Source organism: Eschscholzia californica, unplaced genomic scaffold, assembly GCF_041429995.1.
Source record: "Eschscholzia californica isolate CP2 unplaced genomic scaffold, dmEscCali1.0.p SCAF_1, whole genome shotgun sequence".
Lineage (NCBI taxonomy): Eukaryota > Viridiplantae > Streptophyta > Magnoliopsida > Ranunculales > Papaveraceae > Eschscholzia > Eschscholzia californica.
In genome coordinates this window covers 56,691,159-56,707,866 of record NW_028238198.1, presented here as the reverse complement: position 1 = coordinate 56,707,866, position 16,708 = coordinate 56,691,159, and positions in this window count along the sequence as shown.

Here is a 16,708-nt window from a genome sequence, read left to right as displayed (position 1 = left end):
GGAGCTGAAATACATATATTGTGTGAATATTAGAAAATAGCAATTACTTTAAATATATTCAACATGATATTTGTACGTCATTACAATATTTGTAAAGGAGTTTCTCCTCCTGATAGGCTGCAGAGGATGCCAAGGTCTAGGGAACTCAGAAATTTACAATATATTGAGTGCTCGAGGAGCCAAAGTTCCGGTAATGCTTCAAACTTCTCTTATCTTTTTTTTCTGCTCTCCTGAAATGGAAAACAAATTCTACTTAGCTTTGGTTCTTAAATGTTTCTCCATTATACCTTGTAGAAGTTCAGGAAAACACCAATGGCTGTAGCAAATCCTGGAGAAGAAATGGAAAACAACTACGGAAGGGTAATGGTATTTCAAAGGCATGCTCTCATTTCTTTCAATACATAAAATCATTTAGGGTATTACTTTATTTGCTGTTTTTATCATAATTGAATGCACGTACTAATTATAATTCAAGCATCACCCTGAGCTACTTTTGAAGATGGATTGAAGGCGTCTGTTTTGTTGCAGAATTCATATCAAACAGCTAAACGGAATGGGACAAAGGTTGCTGTCAAGATACTTGATAAGGACGGCTACACTGATCTAGATGTAATTTACGTACTTAATATGTCTTTCTTCTTATATTGGTTATTCTGTAGTTGTGCATCACACCTAAAATAGGCTCCCTCTGGGGCGCTTTCATAAGTTTTCGGCGCATAATACTTATGGAGTTAGCTGTGGTTTTTGTTAATAGCTTTCTGTTACTCCTCTCTTAGCGAGCATATTTGAATTTGCCATTTGAAAGGGAGAAGATGGAATCGTACACTTTCCATCCAATTAGGACTACCCATTTCACTTTTCTGTTTCAACATTTTGATTATGTGTTATGTGCTTTTCAACATAGATATGATATGATATCAAGATGGTTTCTCTTAAAGTTGTTCCACTGATTATTTTACCAAATTTGCCTGTTACAGACAACTGTTTATAATATTTTCTTATCTTGGGCAGAAATGCTTTCAAACTTGAGTTGGCATTGGTAGAGAAGGTGCGACGTCCAAATGTGGTGCAGTTTGTCGGAGTCCTTGCTCAAAAGTAGTTCGCACACATTTGTAGTAGTTTGCACACATCTTGAAGGAGAATAAGTTCTTGACGGGTGGCATGTCTGGCTCATTGTTGTTGTTGCCGAAGCCATTTAATGACGATGCCCTCTCAAAGTTGATTCTTTCCAAAAATTGGAGAAGGTAAAACCCAATTTTAATAACTATGGATTCGACTTCATGTGAGAATCAAACCTAGGACCTATTATTCAAGCAGGGTTGGTCAAATTGAATGTTTTTATATTTTTTTGTTTCCTTTCTATCAATTATAACGAAGAAAATTTAGAGCAGGTCGTTGGTCATGAAATATGAGAAATTTAAAGTATCATATATATTTCTATCACAAGTCAGTGACAATAACCCTTCTATAGCACTTCCGAACAAAAAAGAAATCTATATGACCTGTAGAGGAAAAAAATCTATAGTACAATGCATGTTTTAGCTTTTTACTGTTGTGATAGTTGTATCACCCAGTTTAGAAATGTTAACTATTGCAATCTTAATTAGGTCGATGAAGAAATCTTATCAACCAATATGTGAATTACTGTTTTGTCCATCTACCAAATTATATGCCTACCAAGTTTCAACAGATGTTATATTCTTTCTTGTATGCTTACTGGTACTCTTATATGCTTTACTCTAGGTTTCGGATATTGATGATATTATATAATCTGTATTGAAATCTAACTTGTTATTTCTAATTTGCAGTTTCAAGGGAAACTTCTTATGATGTGGTTGGTAGTCATTATGTTGCCCTCGGTAGTGTTACGTTGGATTGTGGTCTAGCATGTGATCCTTGATTGATGGTTTTTTTTTGTATTGTTAGTGTGCTTCGAACCAACCGCATAGAAGGTGGAAAACTTAACCTCCTGCCACTCCAACCAAGATTTGTTGGCTGAGTGATGGGGTTATCACATACATATTGCTAAGTGGGGTTCCTCGGGATGGTGAGATGTGATTCTTCAGTCCATCTGCTTGAATATGCTCGACACAAATCTGACTACAAATTTCAGGATGAGAAGATTACCAGTAATTTTATATTCTACTAACTTATAGTTTTAGTGTAATTTTCTTTTGACAAAATAGATGTTTGTATCTTGAATGGGTTATGTAAATATTGATTTCAATATAACCTCTTAATGGAATTGATAGGTGTTGTTTGAGGAATATAAAATTCGCAATATATGAAATTGATCATAATGTTTAAACGGAGAGAAAAGAAGTAATCAAGGATTTCTTAATCAAGGTGAGGCAACTAAAGCAAAATGCGCTTCATACTTACTGTCAAATTTTGCATCATGAGTGCTTAATAAATTTGTCCGTGGCGGAGGCATGGGCTATACCCTAGTATATATATATGTTATAATATTATTTTAGCTTATCATATGAGGCAACAAAATACTATTTGCTATTATTTCAAAGTCATATCTTCGTTCTTTTACGGATATTTGGATGTTTGTAAATAGATAATTGGTGAATATTTATTATTATTATTATTATTATTATTATTATTATTATTATTATTATTATTATTGTTATTATCACCGTATGAAATAACACAATTTTACTAAAATTTCAAAATTATCTATTATTTCAAAGTCATATCTTCGTTCTTTTACGGATATTTGGATGTTTGTAAATAGATAATTGGTGAATATTTATTGTTATTATCACCGTATGAAATAACACAATTTTACTAATATTTCAAAATTATCTTCATATATATCTGAAAATATCTAGGTACTTCATGGATAAATGATGCAACATGCAAGGTCTGATCGGCCCTCCTTACTTAGGTAAAGGAAATTCAATGGCCCAAAATCACACCAATACTATGACGATAATATATTATTGTATTGTTATATACTAATATTATATTATAATATATTATTATTAATGTTATAGTAATTTATTTTATATGATATAATATCATCTTAATTATTGATCCATTTTATTACGAAAAGTTATATTGCGTATTTATTGTGAATACAATAGTAGCTATGAAAATCAATTGAAATGTCAATAGAAGTCCACAAAATTCTATACAACTTCAAAAGATTGTCTTTGACAATATCATTGACAATTGATGGAAAACATGGACTCCTCATTGTCAATGAAAATACCGATTGACGAAGTCCATGAAAGTCCGCAAAGGTATCGATTACCCTCAAAAGTATCTATGAAAATCAATTGAAATGTCAATAGATTTCCACAAAATTCTATACTACTTAAGTTTCTCGCCAATCCATGATTTTAATTTACCACTACTCAAGTGAGCCATTTTCAAATTCTGAAACGCTTTTCAGTATTTGCAACGCAAGTGGAAGCACTTTAACAATACTTTTGAGGTGTTTTCCCGTTACAGTTTAAGATGCAGTACCTGCGACAAACCCTGATGAACTTAAGTCCATTTGATACGTGTGAAAATATTTGATGTGAAAACTATTTTTTTTCGATGGGAAAGAAAACCCAATTTTTCTAACAGAGTCATTTGTGTTGATATGGCAGGGGAAAATATCTCAAATCTTTTTCCTACATTTTTCTTCCACGAGAAATCGGTTTTCGCACCATTTTGGTCTAAACAAACAACGAAAAATGGATTTTTCCGCGAAAAGGACTTTCTCATCCATGTTTTCCCCCGTATCAAACAGACCCTTAATGTCCAAACTGACGTCATTTAGGGGATATAATTTTGCATAGAAACCTTTCCAAAATATGAAGTCCTTCAACAAAAAATCACTTAAAACTACCTAAAAGTCACTGCAATTTCCAGAAAGCATCATGTAGAGGCCCAAAATATTAGTGGAAAGTGCTCGCCACAGACATTACAGAACTATTGCCAAAAGTCCAACTCAAACGTAGCGGAAAACCCAAGTCAAAAGCGTCACAAGAGTAGACCTAAAAGTGTTGCTGGTTAACAAAGGCGGCACCTACCGCGCCCCAAAAGCACTGTATAAAAGTGCCACAAATGCAAGACTGCACCTAAAGTGAAGAGTAAAGTGCATAATCGCTTACCAATTAGTGCACCAAAAGCATATTGTGAGTTCTCCACAAACAGACTGCTTAAACAATATGACCAATTCACATAAATAGATGTTCTTCCAAAGAGGCAAGAGGAAAGGAACTTAGCAGATATTATACTAATAAAACAGCAGGTTGATTCAAAAGCTAATCAATAGGTTTTTAATAACTGCATCCCTTTCACCCTTTGTAATCATTGAGAACTATTTACTAACTATTAGCTAATCTATCATGTCACGAGACTTCCAGCTTAGTATTATGATCCCAAATTTTTTGCTTACCAACAAAAATGAAATTCAACAGACAGTGTCAATGACTGTTCAGTTCGGCATAAACAGTGATTTCAACTGAAATTTCTTGGTCAGAAATGTACATAATATTATTAGAAGTAAACTTTTGGCACAAACGTTGACTTGAGCTAAATAGTTTTCTGTTATAGTTTTCGAACTTTTGACACAAACCTTTTTACTTCATGAGGTTGAGCAACTACCCCTAGCATATATATCGCCTTTATAAGGATAACCAACATTCGAGGCGTATATACCCCTCAAGGACCTTAACTTCAAGGACCTGCTCTCCCAGAGACAACAAACACTACTAATATTATTTAACATGTCTTTCAAGCCAAAACTCACCTGCTTGTTTGACCATCAATATTAAGCCTCCCCTTTCTAGCCTTCATCTCTTCTTCCCTCTTAAATCTCAATAATCAATTCTGCCATGCAAATATCACAAGCATCTGGGTTTCAATTGTGATATGTTAATATTAGCCTCCCTCGAGTGACTGCTAATAGCGATGGATCCGCTCAATTGGATTTATTAGGCGCTACACATCTAACTACACGTTGGTTGGAAACCATTAAGGCAGACTGAAAAATAAATACAGTAAGAAAAATGTATTTTGCCAAAATTAAGATAACGGTACTTAACGAAGAAGGAAACCAACTTTATCGACCAACCTACTCATTCATAGATAGAAGAGTACTTAATTCCTCTGTAAGACCCTCTCCATTGATTTGTACTGTAACCTTCAATTTCAGTAATATGAATTTCACCACTCTAGTTCATGTGCTCCTAGGGAAAGCAATTGTACTATCATTGATCCCGAAGTGCAGGTTTGTACGAAATCAGATTGTTAAGAAAATTTTGAAAAAACTGACCTATTTATTGACCTCTTTCTTTGACATCAACAAAAAGACAAATACAAGGCCAAACCTAAAAGGTACGATTATCTCTTGCCATCAAGATGAATGTTTATATTATTCCCTCTAACTAAAGTCTAAAACCTTTATATATGAAGATTCAAATTTGATTTAGAGAACTCAATTTACACTAATAACACATGACAACAATAAAATCAATCATAAAGTACTTACCCATGAAGCCTTCTGTAGCATGACATTCTATACTAATGTGAAAGCGTTTACCTAGATCAACAGGATATCGTTCACAGTATACATATTTACGGCCATCCTTGTATAAGGAGGGTGTATAGCAATGCAACATAGGAATATTCTTTAACAGTTAAAGCTACAAAACTATTCCTAATTCCATTAGATAACTAACCCAGTTTATAACTCTTTTTATGAAGAAGACTGACTTGCCAGTGGGTTGGAAGCCTTGGAGGTACTACATTACTTGAGGTGTGACTGATAAACCAACATCCACTAGCATTTAAAAATCCTCGGCTTAACCTTGGTAAGAAGAGGACGCTTGCAATCTCTTTCTATTAAAATTCTAGCTGACTCAGAAAATCCCACGAAATAGAAAACTCAGAGGCCCCACTATTTTAAGAATATACATCCCAGGCATGATAATATTTAACAAAATAGAACTTGAGAAGCTAGCTGGATTCGACATAATAGAAGAGATATCATGCAAAAAACGTTCAAGAAACAAAATATTCAACCAGTGCACTCTTATACAAAGAGTCAGGTATAGTAATGCAACACACAGACTTTCTTTACAGTTCTAATTTCCGAACTGGCCTCGAGACAAAATAATCTTCAGTTTTAGTTTAAGAATTTTTGATGGAAGCCTTATACAGAAGGATTGGTACTAATTTGGGATGACGAATGACCAAGTACCAACATCCTCAAGCTGTCAAGCATATATATTTCTGTTTCTATTTCTATAAAATAAGATAAATGGACATAAAAAATCTCATGAAATAGAAAACAAAGAACCTGAAGGAAGACTTCTTTGCTCTTATTGAGATTCTTTCGTACTAATTCAGCATCGTTCAATATACTTCTTTTCTAAGGACATCAAGCCTCCGGAAACTTTGTTCCAAACTAAAACTATGGGTTTCCTCTTATATGGACCCCCAAATAAAAAAATATATGGCGGTGACCATTCTTCATCCTCCCAGATGTTACTCTTTTGTCATTTCTACTGCTATTTTGCAAATGGATATACCACTAACAACATAATTGAAGCAACGTAATCTAGCTAAGATGCATCTCAATCTGTTGGGTTAAGAGTCCAAGCAACTATAGGTTCTTCGGCTGGTTTTGGCATGTGGTATAGGTGAACATAGACAAGGGACAAGCCCAGATGCTTTTGTAAAATGAAGAAATTGTACACAAATTCCCAGTCAAGTCTCCTAAATCTTTTCAAGTGCAAAATGAATTTGCATAGTCCTGTTTAAGTGGTAAAAGACGACTTAAAGCAGCCGAGCTCAACAAGTTCTAATCAATACTACAACTTACGTAACCATTAGTAGGCAGTTGAGCTTATAGTGACTGCAACTCACTATAGACCCGAAAAAATGGATTAAAGCAGGCTTAACATGTTCCTGTTAACAAAAGAAAGCAAATAACAAAAATGAACTTAGTCAAAATTCTCTAATTAATTTGTAATGCAGGACGAAAATCCTAAAGAAAATCAAGCAAGCCATAAAATTTCTTCGACATTAAAAGACAAACACAAGGCCAAAATATAACAGAAGAGACCTTAACCAATGAGCTTGTGCTTGTTTGGAAGGATCAGCTGCAGATGATTGAAATTTGTTGTTCACAGTGAACTTATTTACGAACACCTCGGTGTAAAGAAGCAAATACAACAATGCAACATAGAGTCAATAATTGAACTATTCATGGTTGCATTAGATAACTTCCTGTTACTTTAGTCTTCTTTCTACGAACCAGACTTACTAGGTGAAGAAATGATTTACACAAAATATAAAATCAATTCACATACAATTTTGTGACGAAAGGAGGTTTTTCCAACCCCTTGTTATTAAATGTCTGACGGATCCAGTAAATTTCTTAATATAGAAAATCCACTGCCAACTTATTTTGTGAGAAGTGATGTAATTATCATGGATAATATCCACCAAGCATATGGTTTTAACTTGTACTGAGAGAAACGAGCAACAAATATTATATATAATGAGATTATGGAACTAGGAAGAAAATTCAGAGAGATAGAAAACATGCCCAAAGATTACCTGCACACTTGAACATCGATGTGAAGCCTTTCAAGCCTTCCTCTCTTCTTCCCTCTCAAGCCAATCAATAACCATAAAAGTAGACAGATATCTTTATTGTAATATGAAGTCCTTCAAGAAACATCACCAAAACTACCTAAGTATATCACTGCAATTCCCGGGAAGAATCACCTAGAGGTTAACTAGAAATTGCTCCCCAAACGCTAGCTTTACGGAAGTGTTGCCCAGAAAGCAGACCCAAAAGTGTCACCATAAGTACACCAAAAATTCTTGCTGGTGCACCAAAGGCGACAGTGCCCCAAAAGCTCTACATAAAGTGCAAAAAAGTCAGAATGCACCTGAGGCATCTTGGGAAGTTCACAACAGATCACAAATGCTAGCGACCCAAGTAGGAGAGCTTCTCTCCTCCTTGCTTTCATGATGCGCAGACTTACAAGCTGCAAAGTGACCTCGATGTATCTGATCCCCAAGACGGACTAACTGACACTGAGAGAAAAGTGAAACAAAACTAGCTTTATATTATAGGGGACATCCAGGATACTTCTCAACTCATATCAGAGCAAGGTAATTCTTGTCCTACTGAGAATCATACCACACAGAATTGTCACTTCGTCCCACCACATCCGTCTTTGGGAGTTGGGACGATATAGTCACAGATTTTCTATTCTGAGTGAGTGAAAGATTAATACTAGTTCGAGAGGGCTCGGTAGTCTTGAGAATGGTTTGGGTAGGGGGTTTTCTTCATGAATTAAGAAGATGGATAAAAGTATCCCCAGAATAACGTTTCAAAAGTGCACCTAAAAGTATCGCCCTAATATACATCTAAAAGTGTATCCAAAAGCATCAAAGAAATTGCTTCAAAGTGTTGTATTGATAGTGCACCAAAAGCGTGTCGGGAGTTCTCTGCAAGCTCCTGATTAAACAACTTTACGAAATTAACCATTGGTAGCAAAGATGAAGAGAGGAAGTGACAGATATCCTTTATTCCTTTGTAACAAGTAAAGGAACTTACAGAGAGCTAAAATGCCCGAAACTTACCTTCACACTTGAACATCAACATGAAGCAGCTATCCGGCGTAACTCTTATCTTTTCCTTAGAAATTCACAATCCCAAAAAACAGGTAGTGGCTTCTCGTAGCTTAAAAATTATGCTTATATTGCCTAAACGCTAAAACCAGTTGACTGGACATGATGTATAGAGTCGTAAATAATAAAACATAGAGTTGATTCATAAGCTAACCAATTAGTCCTTCATAACTAAATGGTTTCACCTCTTTCTTATCATCTTCAAGATGCTTCTCCAACGCAACTACCAAAAAAACAAGAAATCTCATTGTATAAATTGAGCATATTACTAACTATTAACTAATCTATTATTTGGTAAGATTTCCAGCATGGTATTATGACCCCAATGTTTTTGCTTTTGGTGGTCAACATAAATAAAATTCGACATACAATGTCTTTTTTTATTATTTCAGTGCCAATGACTGTTCAGTTCCACATGTTTCAGCTGAAATTTAAGTACCTACGGAAAATGTTTATATTTCATGGGTAACCACTATTTCACTATTTATATTTCGTGATCACAACATTTATAATAAAAAGGCGCCACAGGAAAATGGTGATACCTGTGGCACTACATTGTTGACAGGAAGGCGGGGCAATAAGGTGAAACTCATATTTGTTGATGTAGACAAAGAAAAAAGAAACTAGTAGTTGTTAGTTTATGAGAATAAAGTCGCATTATACTAGTGATACTATTTAACAAGAGAACTACAGGTACAGCAAACTGTTTTATAGCCTTCATCTTTTCTTCATCAGTTCATTGTTTTGTTGGCTTAAGAAGATGAAGTTCCCCAACTGTCGCCTAAATAACAGAAGAACCAGTCAATTACTAGAGTTCTTTCATAAAGTTAACCAGTCTATGTTTTTCGCCTTCCTAATTTAACACCTTTTCGAATGGTGATACTAAGTTTAGGAATTGGCTAACCTATTTTTGGTGTCGCCTCAAGGCCCTCAACAACCATCCAACATCCTGTCACGCAAAGACAAGCACCTGTCTTTTATTGTCAAGTGCAAACTGAAGTGCATATTCCTCTTTATGCGGTTAAGGGATGAAGCCTTTTATACCCCATCACATTCTCTAACATAAGATAGAATTGCTCTTTTGAAAACCAGCTTCAGGAAGAACTGGAGTTACTGACTACTTTCAGAAGGCACGACTACGAAAACCTGGATGAGCTATGTGTCTTTGGCGTCTTTGTTATAGAAGACACATTTGGCGGTAATATCGTGTTATTATTCTAAAGGGACGACTATAGATAATTAAACTATGTCTTTCATGGTAAGAAATATATAATGCCAAGTGCTTCCAGTATAAGGAGCCAAGTCTTGTAATGCAAAACAGAAACGTACTTTACCAGAAAGAGCTGACTATAATTGACCTATACACAGTTTTAGTACAGAAATATCCATACCCATTTGGGTTTGTTTATTCTTCTATTTGGATCATACTAGCTTGTCAGTTAAATAGTTTATTGGTTCTACTTTCCGAACTTATGATGCAAGCCTATGATTATACGAGGGTTGACCAACTACCCCTGGCTTAGGTACCATAAGATAGAAATCTAAAGAACAGCCCATGGTTCACTAAATACTGACAATATCTAATGATTGATGGATAACCAACATCCCAGGTGTATGTATCCTAAAACTCAGGAACGTGCTCCCCTTGTGACAACAAACACTATCAATATTATTTAACTAGATACTAGTGTATTATTTGACTAGGACAAAACTCGAGAAATACCAAATATGTCAAAAACTTACCTGTACATTGGAACACCAATATTAAGCCTCAACCTTCTAGCCGTCCTCTATTCCTCCCTCTTTGATCTCAACAATCAATCCTGCCATGTAAATACTACAAAAGCGGGGTTTCGTTGTGATACGTTAATGTTAGATGAACTCTTAAATTTTCTTAAAGAGTCACTAATAAGTTAGGTCATTAAGAAAATCCAACAATGAGAACTGAAAGTCAAAACAAATCTCAGTAGTTACATCTTTGCAACGAAAATCAACAAAAAATTGTCCAAACCATGCCCCCTCAATTCTTTCGTTCAAGCAGTTAACCATGAATAACTGCAAGTAGACTATTAGGCCTCCAGTAAAAAAAGATTCAGTAATAGCGCTGGCTACCAAATTAAGTGAACTTTTAACGGCCGAGCTATGGGCGCTACACAGGGAACTACAAGTCAATTTGAAACCATTGAAGCAGACTTATCAGCCACACAGCGAACTACAAGTCAATTTGAAACCATTAAAGCAGACTTATCAGCCAAAGTACTCATCATCTATAAAAGACCATCAAAGACTTATGGTACCAACAGCCTTGTACCATGTGCACTTTCTAAGAGACAAATGGTCAGCAGCCCCAAAAAGACTACGACATAGTTTTGGGACACGACAAAGATAACAACGAGCATTCAAGAAAGTTGAGAAATAGAGTTACTCAAGCATCTTCCCAAACAATTCGGGAATCTTCTTCTACAAAGTAAATGAAACTATGGAAGTTGAAATCCTGCGTTCCAAAATTCAACAAGAAATAAGATGGTGAATTCAAGAAATGAACTTCTTACGTATTCAAGAATCTGTTTTTTGGTTATCTCTTGCCATCAAAACAAGATTCAACTTGATCACCACTACGAGTAACCCATTTACATTCGAAGGTTCGACTTAATTTTAAGAACAATAAATTACAAAGCAGTTAGATGTGAAATCTTTTGTAGTCATGTACATTCTCTACTATAGAGAGACTAGCTCTTTGAAAACAATAAACTGCACTGCCGGCCCTGGGATAAAATAGTTTAGCAGCTCCTTCCGCTCATGTGAATGCAAATACCTGGATAAGTTTCAACCCCTAATGGTTGTGGTAAATAGAGACCTTAGGCGATAAGCTTGTGTTTGTTTAAGGGATCACCCGCAAATTATTGAAGCATGTCGTTCACAGTAAAAATACTTAGGAGTGTCACTATGTAAGGAGCCAAGTATTGTGATGCAAACACATGCCCACTCTTAAACCATTAGAGACACTATATTTGAGCTGTTCCCAAAACCTCCTAAAGGAGAGCCAAGAGTAGACATCTTTAAGGCTTGCAATTAATATCCCTAAGACTCACTATTAGCATATATATCCTTAAGGCTTAACCTTGGTAAGAACAAGCTTGCTATTTCTTTCTATTAAATTTCTAATATCGAGAAATGACGGATGACCAACATACCTAGGCACCTTTAAATCCTTAACATCGAGCAACTAAGAAAAGTTCGAGCGTTCGATACAACATGCACACGATGTTGCATTATTTAACTAGGAAAGAAATTAAGACGATAACATGTCCAAAAACTACATGCACAGTGCACACTTGAACAATGATATGAAGACTCATCTTGTTGGCCTACTCTTTTTTTTTCCTCTTTGACCTCAACTATGGCCTTCCAAAAAGCATCTACGGAGTTCCTCAATTGAAAGGAGACGAAAAATATCCTTTTACAAAAAGGAGAGGGCTGCACACCAGATGTCCGCAAAGAGGCGAAAAAGTATCGACAGTGTTTGCAAATTCTAGTTGTTACTCCAGGCCCAAGCTTTTGTATTGAATAGTCATGTTCTTTTCCTTCCATATCGCCCCGTACATTTGCATAAGGGGTAAATATTCCATATAACTCTACCTTGCTTCAAAGTTTGAGTCCTACCACTGTTGAAAGTAATGTCTACTGTATCAGCTATATCACCAATGGAACTTCTAATGAAGAAACTTCAGATCGGTCAAGCTATGATTATGGACAATGGATCATCAGGGGACACGTCAATTCAGTTCTGGAAAGCATTAATGAGATTTAGTGTTTTTCTTTTGAAGTTCAGGTTAGACATATTTATGTGGGCTTTGGAATTGTTTATCAGACGCCAATACTTATTTAAGCCATTAACCAATTTCTAACTAATATTCTTGAGAATTGAGATGTAATGTAAATGGAGCAATGTGGACAAAATTTAATTGACCTTTTTTCCCCTACACTTTCTTTTTCTTTAACACCAAGAATATAGACAAAGACAAGATCAAAATGCATGATTTTCTATGTTATCCAAACAAACGTTACTTAAGTGGAATCAGTTCACAAGGCGAATATGAAGTACAAAATCCCACGAAATTGAAAACTAAAGAACCAACCTCTAGCATGTTGTCTCCTCGATACACATACACGTATAAAGAACGAGGACATCTTTTGCCATCTTGCCATTGTCTAATACTTCCTTTTTAATGATATGTCAACATAGCTTGCATGAGAACAAATTTATTAATGACATCAGGCTTCCAAGAGATGAGAACCGATACAAGATATTAAGAACCAACACAGCTATACTAAAAAGACAACATGTATCATTCAACCCATCTAGATGTACCAAAGCTCAACCGAGGCCATATCACGTGCTAAAAGAAGCATCTCAATCTGTTGGGTGAAAAGTCCAAATAACTGTAAGTTTTTCTGGCTTATTTTGGCATTTGGTATCGAATACATGGATGAGGGACAAACATACCATGCGCTCATGTAAAAATGTGTTACGAATTGATCCTCTTCAGATTTCTCACGTGTTCAATTAACTGGGGATACGTACTGCGTAATCTTTTCATCATCTATCTCTTCAGTCTTTCTTATCTGAAACACACATGTATCCATACATGTGGAATCATTCTACAGTTGGTGCAAGAACATTGTCCATGTTCAATTGAAGAAACAAAAAAAATCAGAAAACCCAAACTTTATATAGAGTTCAGTTTTACAAGCAAATTCGTGCACCATTTAAACCGCCAACTTATCATTAGTACTAACTGAAAATTGTGTAGATGCACACTACATAAAAGGAACATACGATTGGTATACCACATTGAAGTTCCATTTCTTAGGCAAATTCGTGCACCATTTAAACCGCCAACTTGAATCAGCCAAAGTACTCATCATCTATAAAAGACCATCAAAGACTTATGGTGCCAAAAGCTTTGTACCATGTGCACTTTCTAAGAGACAAATGGTCAGCAGCCCCAAAAAGACTACGACATAGTTTTGGGGCACAACAAAGATAACAACGAGCATTCAAGAATGTTGAAAAATAGAGTTACTCAAGCATCTTCCCAAACAATTCGGGAATCTTCTTCTACAAAAGGAAATGAAACTATGGAAGTTGAAATCCTGCGTTCCAAAATTCAACAAGAAATAAGGTGGTGAATTCAAGAAAGGAACTTCTTACGTATTCAAGAATCTGTTTTTTGGTTATCTCTTGCCATCAAAACAGGATTTAACTTGATCACCACTACGAGTAACCCATTTACATTCGAAGGTTCGATTTAATTTTGTGAACAATAAATTACAAAGCAGTTAGATGTGAAATCTTTTGTAGTCATGTACATTCTCTACTTTAGAGAGACTAGCTCTTTGAAAACAATAAACTGCACTGCCAGCCCTGGGATAAAATAGTTTAGCAGCTCCTTCCGCTCATGTGAATGCAAATACCTGGGTAAGTTTCAACCCCTAATAGTTGTGGTAAATAGAGACCTTAATCGATAAGCATGTCGTTCACAGTAAAAATATTTAGGACTGTCACTATTTAAGGAGCCAAGTATTGTGATGCAAACACATGGACACTCTTAAACCATTAGAGATACTATATTTGAGCTGTTCACAAAACCTCCTAAAGGAGGGCCAAGAGTAGACATCTTTAAGGCTTGCAATTAATATCCCTTGAATATTGATGGAACAATGTGGTATACCACATTAAAGTTCCATTTCTTAGGCATTACAACCGACAAATGTAAAATCCTTCCCGGAAATATTGATGGAAAAATGTGGTATACCACATTGAAATTCCATTTCTTAGGCATCACAACCGACAAACGTAAAATCCTTCCCGAAATATTGATGGAACAATGTGGTATACCACATTAAAATTCCATTTCTTAGGCATCACAACCGACAAATGTAAAATCCTTCCCGGAAATATTGATGGAATAATGTGGTATACCACATTGAAGTTCCATTTCTTAGGCATCACAACCGACAAAAGTAAAATCCTTCCCGAAAATATTGATGGAACAATGTGGTATACCACATTGAAGTTCCGTTTCTTAGGCATCACAACCGACAAACATAAAATCCTTCCCGAAAATATTGATGGAGCAATGTGGTATACACATTAAAGTTCCATTTCTATCACAGCCGACAAATGTATAATCCTTACCGAAATATTGATGGAACAATGTGATATACCACATTAAAGTTCCATTATATAGCCACCACAACCGATAAATATGTAATCCTTCCCGATATATTGATCGGAAAACTATATAATAATACATTTCAAGTCAACAAGAAAATCATGCACCATCTAGACCAACATCGGTTGAAGCACTATGTATAGTACCGGGTCGACAGCCACACTTATAAGACCACGCTAACAATATTGAATCCTCACTGGTGTAATAGTTACTGTAGTTCTTTGTAGAAGAAGATGGTGCAATAAAACTTGGCTTGAAACTCAAAATAATATTATATGTTATATATATTAAACAAACCAGTACATACATCATATAGATCACAACGTAAGCTTCCATCAACCTACTTGCAAAACCATGCACTCGCATACTTCGTTGGGTGGAAAATATGATGTGGACATCATTGTTTAAATCAATTAAGATATTAAATTTGAAATAACACATAAATACTTATAACTAAAGCAACAACACACATTCACTATAACCACCATTTGTCTAGTTACGTAATAGTTATAGAGACCCTTTGTTCGGTTAATGTATGTCAGTTTAGTATTAATAACCAAACATGTAAAATCCTTCCTTGATTATTGGTGGAAAATAGAACTTGCATAAGTTAGAAAATCTAAAAATATATAATTTATACAATTTTATCCAACACCGATTGTAGCACTATATATAACAGTATAACACCACCTCGACAACCAAACTTATACCACCATGCTAACAATCTTGTATCTCCGCTTTTGCAACAACTACTTGATAGAAGAATATGGTACATGGAAAGCTTGGCTTGAAACTCAAACTACTACTATACATTATATATACTGAACAAGCAAGTAAATTCATCATATAGGCCACAACATATGCCAACAACCCATTTGCAAAACCATACCCTCGAATACTTTGTTGTGTGCAAAAACATGATGAATGTAAATGTTTGTTCAAAACATTAAAATATTAATTCTGACATAGAAAATAACTAAATACTAATAAAACTAAAACAACCACATACATTCACTATGACCACCATTTGTCTAGTTATTTAATTGTTCTCGAGACCTTTTGTTGCTTAATGTGATGCACACACGTAAGTCAGTTTCACATTAATAACCAAACTTGTAAAATCCTTCCCTTGACAATTGGTGGAAAATAGAATGTACGTACTTGGAGAAGTTAGAAAATCTAAAAATTATATAATTTATAAAATTTTAAATCCAAAAGAAGCAACAAGAACAAAAACTTATGTATATATATATATATATAAAATACTATCCAAGTCAACAAGAAAATTCATGCACCATTTGAAACCAACACCGATTGTAGCACTACATATAACACCACCTCGACAACCAAACTTATACCACCGTGCTAACAATCTTGTATCTTCGCTTTTGTAACAACTACTTGATAGAAGAATATGGTACATGAAAAGCTTGGCTTGAAACTCAAAATACTACTATACATTATATATACTGAACAAACAAGTACATTCATCATATAGGCCACAGCATATGCCAACAACCCACTTGCAAAACCATACCCTCTAATACTTTGTTGTGTGCAAAAACATGATGAATGTAAATGTTTGTTCAAAACATTAAAATATTAATTTTGACATAGCAAATAACTAAATACTAATAAAACTAAAGTAACCACATACATTCACTATGACCACCATTTGTCTAGTTATTTAATTGTCCTCGAGACCCTTTGTTGCTTAATGTGATGCACACACATAAGTCAGTTTCGCATTAATACCGAACTAGTAAAATCCTTCCATTGACAATTGGTGGAAAATATAATGTATATACTTG